This window comes from Lithobates pipiens, unplaced genomic scaffold, assembly GCF_037356315.1.
Source record: "Lithobates pipiens isolate NorthernLeopardFrog02 unplaced genomic scaffold, aLitPip1_a1.2 Scaffold_1, whole genome shotgun sequence".
Taxonomy (NCBI): domain Eukaryota; kingdom Metazoa; phylum Chordata; class Amphibia; order Anura; family Ranidae; genus Lithobates; species Lithobates pipiens.
The window spans coordinates 172,828,331-172,845,787 of record NW_027507685.1 but is presented as its reverse complement, the minus strand read 5'-3'; positions in this window follow the sequence as shown (position 1 = coordinate 172,845,787).

Here is a 17,457-nt window from a genome sequence, read left to right as displayed (position 1 = left end):
CCAGAAGTATGTTCTGACTCCATGGTCCTGGTCCTCCTGACCAGCCCCCAGGAGCCCTCACGGCCTGGGGTGCGGATCCATCCGTTTCCGAGTCTCGGGACTGGCTAGTCCGAGGCACAGTAACTGGAAGGAGGGTTCTAAGATCGTCCAGTGCCACCTCGGGTTTGGAGAAGCCCAGCAACTCAAAACGCCACCGGGGAGGACTCTTCAGAAGAGGGCCACGCACGAGGCTGGCTGCTCGGTAAGAGCCTGGAAGCTGAACTGTAAGGACACCAGGGCCAGTGCTACCACTAGGCAAACTAGGCAGCCGCACTACGCACTTCTGCCTAGGGGGCGCCCAGGCTGCTGGTTTCCCTCCGGGTTTGCATGCTCTGCAATCTGCAGCATGTAACTAACTCAGTCCAACTGGTAGTGTAATTAGAGGTGCAGCACAGCACTGGAGCAAGCACTAGAGGAAGCAGAGCCGATGCTTCCTGTATATCGGCACCTTCTGTCACATGGGCAGGGCAAAGGGGGTGGAGTAAGGGCTGGAGCCAATGGGGGTGGCAAAATGAGGTTTCACCTAGGGTGTAAAAAATCCTTGCACCAGCCCTGAAGGACACCAACTGAATCCGCATACTCAGGGTATCGCCGGACCGCCTGCAAGATACTGGTACCGTAAGAAAGTTCCTAATTTCATCATTCGGATACAACTAAGTTCCTGTGAGAGACTTCCTTGTGTTCATTTAAAGTTTTACAACCAAGTCTGTGACAGAGACTTTGCTAAGCTTACATCACTTGTTGGCTGCTAAATCCACAAACAAAGATTTATCCAACAGCTGAAATATCCAGTTGCGAATGGCTATTCCCTGGATCATTTAGAGAGAGACATTTCAAGTGTCAGCAGTTTCCAAAAGTGCCTGAGCTTTTCTACCCATACCCTCTATTCCCAACTGAGAGACTGTGTTTCTGTTCAACGTTTTATGCAAATAAAAATTCCTAAAAGGGATTCAAGTGTCGGTCTCTACAGTTATTGGGCCATCAATTTCGGGAACTGCTAGACAAGAACAATGAGCAAGAGAAGGTAAACGGTAAGCCCAGAAAAACCACCTGCTCCTTGGGGGATCAGTGCTACACTGTATATCCAAGGACCACAGCATCGAACACTTTCCAGGATTGAGGGGAAGTTTGGCGATACAAGTCATGGAAATAGGCAGTGTGGCCTGTGATTTTGAGTTCAACACCCACAGCGTTATTCAGAGTAATGCTTATTTGTCCAAATTGGGAGTGTTACGACACAAAGAGAAGTGGAACCAGGAAAGGATCGCTATAAGGGCCTTAATTATCAAAGCCACGGCTACAGATTAATAACCTTTAACCTAAATTTGGCGTTGGATGGGGCATCTCATATACCCTACTGAATAGCCCACCGATGTATACTTACTTGTTTAGATTACAAGCAGCGCACTATTATTATTATTATTCACTATTCATATAGCAGCAACAGTTTACGTAGCGCTTTACAATGTAGAGAGGGGACAGCACAATTACAGTACAGTTCAATATAGAAGGTACAGGAGGACCCTGCTCATAGAGCTTACATTCTAAAGAGAGGGGGTGGTGGTACAAAAGGTAATAGATGCAGGGAATAATTTGATGGGGGGTGGCTCGGGGACAGTTGTTAGTTGGGTGTTGGATAGGCTTCCCTGAATAAGTGAGTTCTCAGGGATCTCCTAAAGGTGGACAGATTAGGGGCTGATCGGATATACCGGGATAGGGAATTCCAGAGGATGTGAGAGGCTCTGGAGAAGTCCTGAAGGCGAGCATGAGAGGAGGTAACAAGGGAGATCGAGAGCAGGAGGTCCTGGGAGGTGCGGAGGGGGCAATTTGGGCGATATCTGCAGATGAGGTTGGTGATGTAGATGGGGGAAATGTTGTGGATGGCCTTGTCTGTTGTGGTTAGCACTAATGGGATCATATTGCAGGGTGACCAACGGGAGTTGGAAGGTTTTGAAAAAAACAGTACTCCATAGATTTTCAATTCAAAATGGATTTATATTTACAAAAACAGCAGTCAAGACATGCCTCTTGAGTTACTTATTCAGTTATGAAAAATTATGTAATTTAAATGATGACCATCCTCTTGAAAGCAGCTTTCTATCCTTCTCTTGAAATTGTCCATCACTCAGGCCAACAGCTGTTGATCAATCATGCGCACTTCTTGTCAGATGACATCCTTCAATTCATTCAGATTACAGGGTTTGTGAATGTACACATGGCACTTCAGGTAACCTCATAGGAAGAAATCACATGATGACAAGTCAGGAGACCTTGGGGCCTAAGTATACATCTCCTTTGCTCTCAATCTCGACTGCATAGTTGCCAACTGTCCCGAATTTCGCGGGACATTCCCATGATTAGGACATTTGTCCCGAATTAATTTTGTCCCGGGAAATGTCCCCCGAAATTCGGTTTGTCCCGGGAAATTGAATTTCCCGTTTTTTTGCCGCCGGCCGCTAGAGGTCAGCGGCCCGGCGGAGACAATGTCTCCGCCGGCCGCCATTTTTAAGAAGACCAGAAGTTGGTCTACACCTGTGGCGCCGCCCACCCCCGCTGCTAGTGTGTGTTTGTGTCAGTGTAAAGGGCGGTGGGCAGCGCCACAGTTAAATGTCTGCGAGCGGCTACGACAGCCAGTCTGTCAATGTGGATGTCGGGGCAGGGCCCAGTCGGATGTCGGGGGCCAGTCGGATGTCAGGGGCCAGTGACAGTCATGGTATGTGGAAGACGGGGGCCAGTCTGTGAATTTGGGGGCCAGTCTGTGAATGTGGGGTGCCAGACTGTGAATGTGGGGGGCCAGTCTGTGAATGTGGGGGCCAGTCTGTGGATGTCGGGGGCCAGTCTGTGGATGTGGGGGGCCAGTTGTATGTTGGGGGCCAGTGGTATGTCGGGAGCCAGTCTGGAGATGTGGGGGCCGGTCTGTGGAGTATGTGGGGGCAGGTCTGTGCAGGATGTGGGGGGGTGGTCTGTGGATGTCAGAGGGGCACCAGATGTAAGGAAGGTACCTCTGATTGGGCACCTGATGTAAGGACAGACTCCGCTTGGGACACCTGATGGCATCTGGTGGCAGGCAACGTGGCTAGTGACGCGCGCATGGCTACCACTGATTCTGCATTATGGTGAGTTGAATTATTTCATTTCATATTACAATGTAATAATAGAAATAATGCGCTTCAATCATCCTGACACCATAACAATCATGGCGCCGGGATGATTGAAGCGCTAACACCAGGTATTTGGAGTATCTTTATCTGCTGATTGTCAAACTCTGGAAAACACATATTGCTATTGTGGTGTAGGATAGGGGGGCTGCTGTCCCTCCTTTCCCTCCCCCCCCTCCCTCCCTCTCTCCATCCCCCTCCCTCCCTCCCTCTCTCCATCCCCCTCCCTCCCTCCCTCTCTCCATCCCCCCCTCTCTCCATCCCCCTCCCTCCCTCTCTCCATCCCCCTCCTTTCCCTCTCCATCCCGCATTCATCTCAGACTCTAACCACACCCCTTTGAGCCACGCCCCATGTAAGCCACGTCCACTATTTTACGTAACCACGCCCATTTTCCCGCCCCCTAATTATACCACGACTCCGCCCACTGGCAAAAAAGTGTCCCGATTTTTTTTTTTTACAATGTTGGCAACTATGCAACTGTGGCCCCAGGCTCTCAAAGGGTCTAGATGAGCCCAAGCAGCACAGGTGGGGAATGGGCTGTACATGGCTTTAGTTAAAACATGATTACTGAAAACCTAAAGCTGAATGTAGGCAAGAAACCTCTATTTGTCACAAAATGACTCAACCTCCTAGCCTCAATCTGGAGTCCCCTGGAAAGATTATAACACTAGGTTCACATTTATGCATGTTTTAGTGCATTTTGCAAACTGCAGTACAGTCCATTTAACATGGTTTCCTATAGTACACATTCACATCAATGCATTTTTCAGCTAGGGCGTTTTTGGAAAGGGTTAGGAACTTTTTTCACACAGCAGATTGCATTTTGCGTGTAATAGACTTCAAAGGAATGTGGTTTGTTTTTCCTCCAAAAAAAAATGTGAGTAGCTGGTTGTTAAAGAGGGATTCCACCAAAAAAAAAAATATTAAAAGCCAGCAGCTATAAATACTACAGCTGCTGACTTTTAATAAATGGACACTCACCTGTCCCGGGTTCCAGCGATGCCGAGGCCGATCGATCACTCGGCCCTCGGCTGCTGCCGCCACCATTCTAGGTGAGGGATTCAGGAAGTGAAGCGAATCGGCTTCACTTCCCGGTTCCCTACTGCGCATGCGCGAGTAGCGCAGCGCAATAGGAATTCTCCGCGCTGTCACTGGGACCCGTGTGTGTCCCAGCAGACAGCGCGGCAGGACAGGAAATGGCGTAGACTCCCACGGGAGTCTATGCACGGAGGTGGGTGTAAATACCTGTCTTTGACAGGTATCTCCACCCCCCTCCCCCCTGAAAGGTGCCAATTGTGACACCGGAGGGGGGAGGGATCCGATCAGCGGAGGTTCCACTTTAGGGTGGAACCCCGCTTTAAGGATCCCTTTACACCGGGAAGCTGGCCCTGTCTCCTTAACTACTTCCCACCCGGCCAATGTATATATATGAGCGGATGGGAGCCTTCTCCTTCTGACTGGACGTTCCTGAACGTCCTTCAGAAGGAGGGGGATCGCTGCAGCCAGCTGTTGATCAGTGAGTCTCACACATGTCCCCAAATAATAAAAACACTTGTCCCCAAATAATAAAAACACATGTCCCCTACATATGTCCCACTAAAATCACATGTCCCAATGATTATCTGCACACATGTCTGTGATCACCTGCACACATCTGTACATGATCATTTGCGTACATATGTCCGTGATCACACAAACCAATCATTATACACTTAACGGATTTTTTTTTTTACCAAAAACATGTAGCAGAATACATTTTGGCTTAAATTTATAACAAAATTCAATTTTATTGGATTTTTTTTTTAAAACGGAGTCGTGAATAAATACCACCAAAATAAAGCTCTATTTGTACAAACAAAATGATTAAATTTTCATTTGGGTACAGCCTAGCATGACCGCGCAATTGTAGGAAGGGGGCGAAAGTGCTCTGTATTGTAGTGGTTAACAACCATTGAGTCATCAGCTGTCAGTGGGCTTCCTCGCTGACATCTAAATGTAAAAACAAGAATTGTCAACAGTAAAAAAATGGGTGAAAAAACCCCACGCCGAAATAAAAAAAAAAAAGGCTTGCCCCCCCCAAAATTCATACCAGACCCTTGTCTGAGCATGCAGATAGGTCAGAAAAGGGAGGGGATGAGCACTCTCCCCTTCCTAAACCATACCAGGCCACATGCCCTCAACATGGGTGGGCTGCTTTGGGGCACCTTGTTCCTAAAGCACCTTGTCTTATGCGAGGGTCTGCAGGTGGGGGGGCTTATCAGAATCTGGAAGCCCCCTGTAAAAAGAGGGCCCCCAGATCTCGCCCCACCCTGCCCCATGTGAATAAATATGTACCCCTACCCACTGACCAATGGCCCCGCCCCCTTGTGATGTCGTCTGCTCAGCATGCCCCTGACCAATGACATCACAAGTGGGCGGGGTCACCTGGTAACGTCAGCGGATGACTCTGCCCCTTAGTTATTTAAAGCTGTCAGATGGTAGAACTGGCAGATGGCAAGAGCCTTCACCGTGATTGAATATTTTTTTTCCGGGTCAGCAGTTGCGGCAGGCGTCATGATTGATGATGGATCCTCAACGGGGACATTGTTTTTTATTTTTGTTTTGAGGACTTGTCAAAAACGATACCTTTTTTGGTGAATGAGTAGGGGTATGTACCCCATGCTCATTCACATTGGGGGGGGGGCAGGATCTGGGGGCCCCCTTGGTAAAGGTGGCTTCCAGATTCTGATAAGCTTCCCAGGTGACTCCTTAACAAACAGCTATACACAGTTTGATAAAGAGAAAAGCAAAACACATCAAAAATGCATATTTAAAAATGCAAAAAGCACCTGAAAACCGCATCAACCTCAACCACATAGATGTGAACCTAGGGTTGTATTTAAAACCCAAGTGTAAGGTCTGTTGAACCCGCCAGCATTTGTGATAGGAAACAGGAAATACATATAAATTCTTATTTATATGTAGCCGGTACCTCCAAGGCTGATCCAAAGAAGAGAACTTCTTGCAGCAGCAGCAGCGTGCGCTTTTTAAACCCCCCTTCTCCTCTTCACACAGACACTCAAAGCTGCTGTGTAAGAACCTTCTTATTGGGAAAGACTGAGCCAATCACCAGGGAGAAGCAAAGGACTGTGGAATAGAAAAACCAGCAGAATGCAGCCTCACTGACTGAAGTGTTTAACAGGACTACAAATCCCAGGCTGCACTGCGAGTGGCAGGAAGTTGGAGACAGGGCATAAGGTCACAGGAATTGGACCTGGAAGTTCTCTTGGTTGCTGGACTCCATGAGGGGAGCAGCTCCTCAACTGCCGTGGAGGAGGATTGCGGCCTACGAAGGGACACACCATCTACAACTCCAGCCCAGAGGAACAGATTGACCAAGCTGGAGAAAGACACCCTGCAGCCGTGCGGGATGTCCTAGGAGAGGCCCTTGCAGCAACTCAGAGACTGAACGCCACTGCGACACACCTGCATCCCAGGAGAGACGATCGATTGCATGTCTGAGGACCGCTGACTGTATACAGGATTTGGTGAGAGGGCTGTGGCCTGTTAGCTGGATCACACAGAGCTCCTACATTGCCGGTGAAGATAATAAACGCAAAGCTTTGCTCATCAAACATTGTTGCTGTGGGTCTTAAATGGGACACACCGCGGGGATTGAAATTACGTCATTGTGTGTAATAGAGACATCACAGGCCGGACTGGGGTTCCCCTTTATTCATAGCATTTCACACATATGAAAAGCTGGTTTTACGAGCCTATTGAATCTGTGCATATTTTCTTTATTTTCTTGTTTATGGTTGCATAGTGTTACTGACTGTTTTCCTTTAAACTGTTTCAACCAAGACCCGGATACTTATACAGGTCCTGGCTGACTGGTGTTAATTAAAACTTTATACATTTTCAAAGTAAACTTAAAAATACAGCTCTGTGTTGTGTATTATTATCAGGTTATTCTATTTACCACAGAGCTAGGTGTGCCAGAGGGGCTGGGACAGTTCGCTGGGGTTGAGAGGCAGAACAACGGATTGAACCATTAATACCGAGCAGCTCCCTCGGGGGTCTGCTACACGTGGGGGCTTGAATCCGGGATTTCCGTTGCTCTGCAATCAACTCCCCTACAAGCGCCAGAATGGACCCTGTCGCTGCCATCCAGTGGTGAGAGGAAGAAGGCGCCCACTGAGAATCGAGCGTGGTGATCGAACTTCCAGGACTGAAGAACAAATCAGCCAAGCTTTGAAGACATTATGCCCAGACAGAAAGGCGTGGGTGATTTCGGTCAAAACAGACCGTGGGACCTCTCGCACTTATGCACTACTAGAGTGGAAACGGGGAATCCCTGAAAGTCTCAAAGGTGCCAGTGTGCAATTGGCCAACAAGACGGAGCTTTGTGTAATCCATCTGAAGGTTCCAGAGGGTCCTACATCCTCCAGTCAAGCTGAATTAAATAAAGAAGTTCCCTCCCCATCACCTCTGACCACGATCGGACCAGAACTCTTGGTTGCTCTGGGAGACTTTGTTTCAAAATGTCAGAGAGATACTCCAACATACTCAGCAAATGGGTCCCGGACGCTCAGGGCTTTCTCCGGAAGGCAACCAGTGCCTACAGGGGAGGACAACTTTGAAGAGTGGCTGGACCAGGCCATGCAAGCCCTGGATGAATGGGACATTCCTGGGACTCACAAGAAGCAGAGAATTACAGAGAGTCTAAGGGGCCCTGCTTCAGAAGCTATTCGCAATCTGAAGCTCAGTAGTCACCCAGGACAACCTGAACATTTTACAGGATGTGTTTGGGTTAACAGAGAAAGTTTCTGATCTTCTTTATCAGTTGGAACACACCTACCAAAATGAGGGAGAGAAGTTGTCAGAGTACATGAGACATCTGGACAAAATCATACACCAGATCTTGCTGAAGAAGGGCCTAGACCCTAGGAAGGTGGATGAAATCAGAGCCCAGCAAGTCTTGAGGGGTGCCCAGCCCTTGGACCCCATCACCCTCCTGTTAAGAACCCGTCAAGATGGTGGTGTCTTGAAATATCCAGACCTGATCCGGATTGTGCGGAAAGTGGAGGCCATGCTGGAAAAAAAAAAAAGTCAGAAGCCAGAATCTATTGTCAGGGTCAGGATGGTCAGTGAGGCTGATGGCGACCCCCAGGTTGAGCTTCTTAAGACTCAGGAGTCACAGCTGATAGAGATGATGGCCCTGTTGACCGCCAAGCCAACTGTTCTACCAAGTGATGAAGTCCCAGAGGGTCAAAGGAAGTCTTTAAACTCTATGGTGGCTTCGGAGCAGAAATCAGCAAACAAAGGGATTTGTTTCAATTGCGGAGGAGTTGGACATTATCGGAAAGTATGCCCAAGGCCAGTGAAGGCTGAAGCACAATACCGAAGGCCGGCGGGAAACTCCAGAGGGCCCTGGTGAAGGAGTCAACCAGGTGCCCACCAACATTAGCTAGCTCCAGAGAACTTAACGATGCAAGGAGACCGCGGCAGGAGTCCAAACCCTTTCAGAGGGCTCCCGTTGCCTCCGAGTGACCCAGTGCTCCCCTTCTTTTGATTCATGTTACCCGGCGTCAGAGAGTCAATGCACACCAGACCCAACAGGAACGTGAACCAGATCAGAACTTCTGCAAAAAGAATTACGGATACAAACTACCAAACAGGCCAAGCCTGCCACTCTCCACAAATTCCCTGTCAAGTTAGTGGGACCCTCTCCGGTTGTCTCCATCCAAGTGGAAGAAATCTATACCAAGGCCCTCCTGGATACTGGGGCTCAAGTGGCTCTTCTCTACAGAGACTTCTACGACAGGCACCTCAAACACTTGCCCTTACAGAAGTTAGAAGAGCTAGAGATATGGGGCATTTGGACTCAGAATTTCCCCTACGATGGCTATCTACCAGTCAAACTGACTTTCGACCCCTCTGTAGCCGGGAAGGCTGAGACCTTTGACACTTTGGCAAAGGTCTGCCCTCGCCCACCAGGGGCTAGTAAAAGTTCCCTCATCGAGACTAATACTGACCTTGTCAGAAGACTATTAACACCTCTTGTCCAAAAGGAAGACCACAAGTGTACACCCTGTGACAGACCTAGCCGGGACAGAGGCTGTTGGAGGGGACAGAATGCGAGCCTCTTGCCTTGCGATTATGGGCCCTAGCATTTGGGGGAATAGTGCTCTTAGTGAGCTGTATGCCTGGGGACCCCTGAGGTGGTGTTTCTTGGATTCAGATCCATGCCCCCCCCCCCCCAAGACACACAGACTTTGGATATGTATTTGCCATATTAGCAATAGACTGAATCACACTGTTGGGACACAAACTGTTAAATGCTAATGTCATCAACTCCAGCCACCTGTCTGTTATGTAAATGAGTCTAGTCTGGCTTGTAAGAGTATTCCACACATTGTTGTTTGTGCTAATTAACCCTGTGTTTATGTTTATGGTAATGTGTATTGAATAGTCAATCAGTGAGCTAGGAGACAATGTCTTACCCTTAGTCCTATCTCTCAGACAACCAGTCTGGGTCAATGATTAGATAATTAGCTCATGCTAATTAGGTTAGGTTTTAGTCTTCTACTGTATTATAAATACTTGTCATTTTGGTTCTAATAAATCAGTCTTTGTTGAGCAGCTAGGCAAGTGTCATCTTGTTTTGTGCTTGTGAGCGGTTGGAATTAGGGATGCACCGAAATTTCGGCCGCCGAAACATATCGGATGAAAATGGCCCTTTCGGCAATTTGCAGAAAGGAAAAAACGGCCGATAATTGAGCCGAAAATGGGGCGGGGCCTGGGAGGGGCAGAGCTCCGCCCCCGCCCCTGGTGCCGCCCATCACGGGAGGTGTATAGCGCAGGAAAGCCGCCTCCGCCGTCTGGATCAATAGAGCGCCGGGAACATCACAGCTTTAATTTTAATAGCTGTGTGTTCCTCCGTCGCATACAGCCCCTCCCCCTCGTTCGGGGAACTGTGATAGACAGATCACCCGTCCAGATTGGACGGGGGATCTGTCTATCACAGTTCCCCGGACAAGGGGGAGGGGCTGTATGCGACGGCGCGCGACGGGGGAACACACAGCTATTGAAATTAAAGCTGTGATGTTCCCGGCGCTCTATTGATTCAGACGGCAGAGGCGGCTCTCCTCTCTTTCTGCATCACTGACTACACAGGGGACAACACACGCTGCACGAGGGGACACAAACACTGGCTGCACGAGGGGACACAAACACTGGCTGCACGAGGGGGATACAAACACTGGTTGCACGAGGGGACACAAACACTGGTTGCACGAGGGGACACAAACACTGGTTGCACGAGGGGACACAAACACTGGCTGCACAAGGGGACACAAACACTACTGGCTGCACGAGGGGACACAAACACTACTGGCTGCACGAGGGGACACCACACTTATCTCTTTTATCATGTCGCCAGTCTCTGACCACCTCCTGTACCATGTCGCCAGTCTCTGGCCACCTCCTGTACCATGTCGCCAGTCTCTGACCACCTCCTGTACCATGTCGCCAGTCTCTGACCACCTCCTGTACCATGTCGCCAGTCTCTGACCACCTCCTGTACCATGTCGCCAGTCTCTGACCACCTCCTTTACCATGTCGCCAGTCTCTGACCACCTCATGTACCATGTCGCCAGTCTCTGACCACCTCCTGTACCATGTCGCCAGTCTCTGACCACCTCCTGAACCATGTCGCCAGTCTCTGGCCACCTCCTGAACCATTTCGCCAGTCTCTGGCCACCTCCTGAACCATGTCGCCAGTCTCTGGCCACCTCCTGAACCATGTCCCCAGTCTCTGGCCACCTCCTGTACCATGTCCCCAGTCTCTGGCCACCTCCTGTACCATGTCCCCAGTCTCTGACCACCTCCTGAACCATGTCCCCAGTCTCTGACCACCTCCTGAACCATGTCCACAGTCTCTGACCACCTCCTGAACCATGTCCCCGGTCTCTGACCACCTCCTGAACCATGTCCCCGGTCTCTGACCACCTCCTGAACCATGTCCCCAGTCTCTGACCACCTCCTGAACCATGTCTCCAGTCTCTGACCACCTCCTGAACCATGTCCCCAGTCTCTGACCACCTCCTGTATAAAAAAATTTTTTTTTTAAAACAGTCATTTTCGGTATCGGTGCTGTTTCGGTATCGGTTTTCGGCCTAGTGTATTTTTCATTTTCGGTATCGGTTTCGGCACCAAAAAACCCATTCGGTGCATCCCTAGTTGGAATATCTGATATCTATATTCAGACTTAGGAAGCGGTATACTGACGGAAGCACTCAATTGGAGTGTGGGATCGGTTCCGTCACACACCCCATGTTGAGACAAGCCTATCAGCGTCTGGTGCAAGAACAGTAGGCCCCAGCGAAGGAGTGGGGAAGATCTGGCGCTTGGACCGGAGTGAGAAAGTGCTGCAGCCAGGAGAGGTAGTCTGCTTGAGAGCATCAGTCAAACTTAAGTGGAAGCAACCGGGCCCTTTCATCGTCCTTGAGGCTGACAGCCAGAAGGAAGACATGGGGGTGGAGATAATCCCTGAAGTGGTTCCGACTAAGGCGTTGCAGAGAAGTCATGGAAAGGTCTCACTTCGTGTCCACAACACAACCACCTCACCTGTGAAGATGCCGGCTCGGATGTTGTTGGGCCAAGTGAACACGGCCACCCCAGTCCCACCTTCTGATTTGGTGGGGGAGGAAAGGATTGGAATCCGGTAGAGGAGTTCTATCCGAAGAACACTCCTCTCTCCCCAGAATGGAAATAAAGAGCTAAAACTCTAAGCTTTTGAGATGGCAGGCCGCATTCTCAAAGAGTGAATTTGATGTGTGGTGTTCGAAGAGCCATTCAGAGAGAGGGTGCGACGGATCCCTCTAGGGGACTTGGAAGACCTGCATGAGCAATTGGTAGAATTGAAGAAAACAGGTATCATTCAAGAGTCCCGGAGCCCATATGCTTCTCCAATACTGGTGGTACAGAAGAAGAATGACTCACTGAGGCTTTGTATCGACTATAGAACATTGAATAGAAGGACCATTCCCAACCAGTACTCCACACCATGGATAGAAGACGCTTTGCAGAGCCTGTCAGGGGCTAAATGGTTCAGTGTACTGGACCTGTAGAGTGGGTACTATCAAATCCCCATGCATCCTGATGATAGGGAGAAAACTGCCTTTATTACCCCAGTGGGGTTCTTTGAGTTCAACCGCATGCCTTAGGGCTTGTCCGGTGCCTCAGCCACTTTCCAAAGGCTCATGGAGAAGACCGTGGGTGACATGAACCTGATAGAGGTGTTGGTGTACTTGGATGACATTGTCATCTTTGGGAAAACCCTAGAGGAACATGAAGAGCATCTGGAGAAGGTCCTGAAAAGACTCTATGATGAGGGGTTGAAGCTGTCTCTGGAGAAGTGCCAGTTTTATCAACCCTTGGTCAACTACCTTGGTCACATCGTGTCTGCCGACGGGGTGGCCACAGACCCCCTGAAGCTGGAAGCTGTCACTTCCTGGCCAAAGCCCACTAATGTGACTGAACTCAGGTCATTTCTGGGATTCTGCTCCTATTACAGAAGATTCATTGAGGGATTCGCTAAGATAGCCCGCCCACTCAATGTTATTCAGCTACTGAAATGTGAGGAGGAAGATGAGGACCCAAAAAGACCTGTCAGACCAACTGGAGGGCCCAGATAACCCAGAGTCCATTCAGGAACAGTGGACTACCCAATGTGAGGAGGCCTTTAGGCAGCTGAAATGGAGCCTAACAACGGCCCCAGTTCTGACCTATGCAGATACCACCAAACCATATGAACTACACGTTGACGCCAGTCGAGATGGGTTAGGCGGGGTGCTGTATCAAGAACATGACGGCCATCTACTGCCTGTTGCCTATGTGAGTCTGAGCTTGTCACCCGCCGAGAAGAACTACTACACCCACAAACTCAAGTTTATGGCCTTGAAGTGGGCAGTGGTGGATAAACTGAGGGATTATCTATATGGAGTGGAGTTCGTGATTAAAACCGACAATAATCCTCTCACCTACATCCTAACCACTTTCAAGTTGGATGCCACAGGTCACAGATGGTTGGCTGCCCTCTAAGGTTTTACTTTCAGCCTGAAGTATCGACCAGGGGTCAGGAACAAGGATGCAGATGCTCTGTCAAAAAGGCCTCATTGCTCCACAGACCTCCCAGAAGAATGGGCCCGGCTGACACCTGAAGGAGTACGAGCCTTGTGTCAAGGAGCAGAGCACCAAGCTGGGAGTGGATCCAGGGCCGAAGACATTGGAGTTTCAGCTGCTGGTGTCCCCAAATGCTACTGCAGTGTCACCCAAGTCGGGGATGAAGGTCTGCCAAAGCTTTCAAAGAAGGATTTGTGGAAGGATCAGCTGGAAGATCCCCTCTGCAGCCTGGCATTGAAGGCCTTGGAGAACCAAGGACCTGACATGCTCCTCACCTAACCTCTCTTCACGACCACCATGACCACTTAGGGCCCGAGAGGACTTTCCACCTGGTGAGCGACAGATTCTACTGGCCTTGCATGTGGGCTGAAGTCGAGGGTTACTGCCATTCCTGTATCAGATGCATCCAAAGGAAAACTTTGCCTCATCGAGCCGCCCCAATGGGCCATCTTCAGAGTCAGGGACCCATGGAGCTGGTGTGCATTGACTTTCTGTGCTTGGAGTCTGATATGAGTGGACAGGGAAATATTCTGGTAGTGACTGACCACTTCACTAGGTATGCCCAGGCTTTCCTCACGAAGGATCAACAAGCTTCCACGGTTGCCAAAGTATTGGTGGAGAAGTTCTTTGTACACTATGGCCTGCCCCAACGTATCCACTCTGATCAAGGGAGGGACTTTGAAAGTAGCCTCATCAAGAGACTTTTAGACTTGTTGGGCAGTAAGAAGTCCAGAACCACTCCATACCACCCTCAAGGAGATCCTCAGCCAGAGAGGTTCAACAAAACCCTCCTAGATATGCTTGGGACCTTGCGTTCCACAAAAAAACAGCATTGGAGCAAGCATGTAGCTGCGATTGATGCCACAGGGTACTCCCCTTATCGTCTAATGTTTGGGCGAGAGGCCCTATTGCCAGTAGACTTGGCTTTTGGCACTTTGTTGGATCATACTTCAGCAACCTCCCACAGAGGGTATGTAGACCGTCTATGGAAAAGTCTGAAGATCGCCTATGATAAGGCCCAAGCTACCTCAAATGCATGAGGACTAAGAAATAAAAGGAACTTTGATCTCAGTGTTTGAGTGCAGGATTTGCAACCAGGCGACAAGGTGCTGTTGAGGAATCTGGGTGTCCACGGAAAGCACAAGTTGGCTGACTGCAGGAAGACTTGGCATTGCAACCATATACTGCCCTTAACAGACGCAGTTTGTCTACCACCACAGCTAGATTTATAGTCCACACCCACTCCCTCTCAGAGATCCTGGCCGGTCACCAGGTCTCAGTTGGTACCCCTAGATGTGGATGACGAGGACAGTGAAGATGAAGAGCTGGGGATAGACTGGTTGTGGCCAACCCAAATGCCAGGGGTTTCTAGCCCCCCTTCGCCTCCACCTAAAGGGACTGAAACTGCAACTCTCAGACCAGAGGCTCCTGAGTTTGTGCCTCAAAGTCCACCTTCTGAGGAGTTGAAAGACACCCATTCTTCCCTACTGACAGCAGACCCAGATGATGTCGAATCACTCATAGAAGGGGGAATTGAGGCTGATATGCAAGAAGAAGAATGTGAAGCTGCGGATGAGGCTAAATCCAGTGTGCCTGTAACACCAGAGCCAAAAGAACAGAGGGAGAGAAGAGCGATTCACCCCCCTAAGAAACTGACTTATAATATGCTGGGTGAAAGCTCTGAAGAAGCTGTTTTCACCTCTAAAAGGACTCTTGAGATGCCTGGCCTTTCCACCACATATTTAGTGGAGGACAACCTCAACTCATCCCCTGGCACATCTAGCTTGGCCATTCCAGTTAAGGTGGCCTGTAGGCAGGACAACCTTCCTTCCTATGGGAGGTTCCTCTGCCAGGGTTTTATGAAAGTGCAAACTGTCTGATTTCTTGTGCACACTAACTTGTTTCTTCCGCTTGTTTATAAATAGCATGTAACAGGTTACAGACCTTTACTTCCTTTGGGGACCAAAGGTTCTTTGGTGGGGGGAGTGTGTAGCAGGTACCTCCAAGGCTGATGTATTCCAAAGGGGAGAACTGTTTGCAGCTGCAGTGTGGGCTTTTTCAACCCCCCTTCTCCTCTTCACACAGACACTCAAAGCTGCTGTGTAAGAACCTCCCTATTGGGAAAGACCGAGCCAATCACCAGGGAGCAGTAAAGGACTGTGGAATAGAAAGTCCAGCACAATGCAGCCTGACTGACTGAAGTGTTAACAGGACTACAAATCCCAGGCTGCATTGCGAGTGGCAGGAAGTTAGAGACAGGGCATAAGGTCACAGGAATTGGACCTGGAAGTTCTCTTGGTTCCTGGACTCCATGAGGGGAGCAGCTCCTCAACTGCCGTGGAGGAGGATTGCGGCCTACCAAGGGACACACCATCTACAACTCCAGCCCAGAGGAACAGATTGACCAAGCTGGAGAAAGACACCCTGCAGCCGTGCGGTATGTCCTAGGAGAGGCCCTTGCAGCAACTCAGAGACTGAACGCCACTGCGACACACCTGCATCCCAGGAGAGACGATCGATTGCATGTCTGAGGACCGCTGACTGTATACAGGATTTGGTGAGAGGGCTGTGGCCTGTTAGCTGGATCACACAGAGCTCCTACATTGCCGGTGAAGATAATAAACGCAAAGCTTTGCTCATCAAACATTGTTGCTGTGGGTCTTAAATGGGACACACCGCGGGGATTGAAATTACGTCATTGTGTGTAATAGAGACATCACAGGCCGGACTGGGGTTCCCCTTTATTCATAGCATTTCACACACATGAAAAGCTGGTTTTACGAGCCTATTGAATCTGTGCATATTGTCATTTATTTTCTTGTTTATGGTTGCATAGTGTTACTGACTGTTTTCCTTTAAACTGTTTCAACCAAGACCTGGATACTTATACAGGTCCTGACTGACTGGTGTTAATTTGAACTTTATACATTTTCAAAGTAAACTTAAAAATACAGCATGGTGTTGTGTATTATTATCAGGTTATTCTATTTACCACAGAGCTAGGTGTGCCAGAGGGGCTGGGACAGTTGGCGAGAGGCAGAACAACGGATTGAACCAATAATACCAAGCAGCTCCCTCCGGGGACTGCTACATATACTTTATAGAATTAAGGATTATTGAGGATGCTCTAACATGCAAAAATTGGGTGACAACACCCAAAACTCCCAGATAGACAGGGACAGAGTGAGTAATTGTGGCAGAGTGATCTTAATGTTGAAGCATGCCCTATGAGAATACATGGTCTGATTCAGGCCCCTAGGCCCACTTATAATTAAATATACCACCCTAATGCAAATCAGCAGGACCGTTTTTAAGGCAGGGCAAAAGGGGCAGCTGCCCTGTGCCCCATCATTGTATTGGGGCCCAAAGCAGCTGCCTCATACTTGCCAACTATCCCAGTTTAAAGTCCCTTATAAATTGAAGTTTTAGTCCTGTGCTGTGTCCCGATATCTCAGTGTAAACTTCTGTTGCTGCTGCCTAGCTCTGCCCTATTGCCATGTTCAGATGACTCATCTGCAGACCCAGTGTTTACATGTAAATAACCTGCATTGATATGTAAATAGTGGTGGCAATAATATGTAAATTGTCATGGACTGCTGCATTGATATGGAAATAGAGGCAGCATTCATAAGTATATCATGTCCCTCTGAGGTCCTATCCACCATCACTTCTGCTGAATGCTGCCCACTGGGGAGATAAAGGAACATGCTTTAAAGTCCTGCCTACAACTGTGGTCATTAAGCCTAACATCAGCCTGTTCTGCAAAAGTAAGCAAATTAGAGGTGCAACCCGTCTTAAAAATAAAACAGCACCCTGAATTCTGGTGCATGTGAATACGCAGGCAGGCAGTGAGGAGATGATGTGCTGTAACCTTTAGCAAACAATCAGTGAGCAGTAATAATGTGCAGTAACTTCTAACAACCAATTAGCGAGTGGTATAGATGTTCAGTAACCTCTAGAAATCAATAAGTGAGCAGTATTGATGTACAGTAATCTCTAGCAACCAATCAACAAGCAGAGGTAATGATACCCTGTAACCTCTGGCAACCAATCGCAATCGCTGCCTGATCTGATTCAATAAATTGGTTTTGA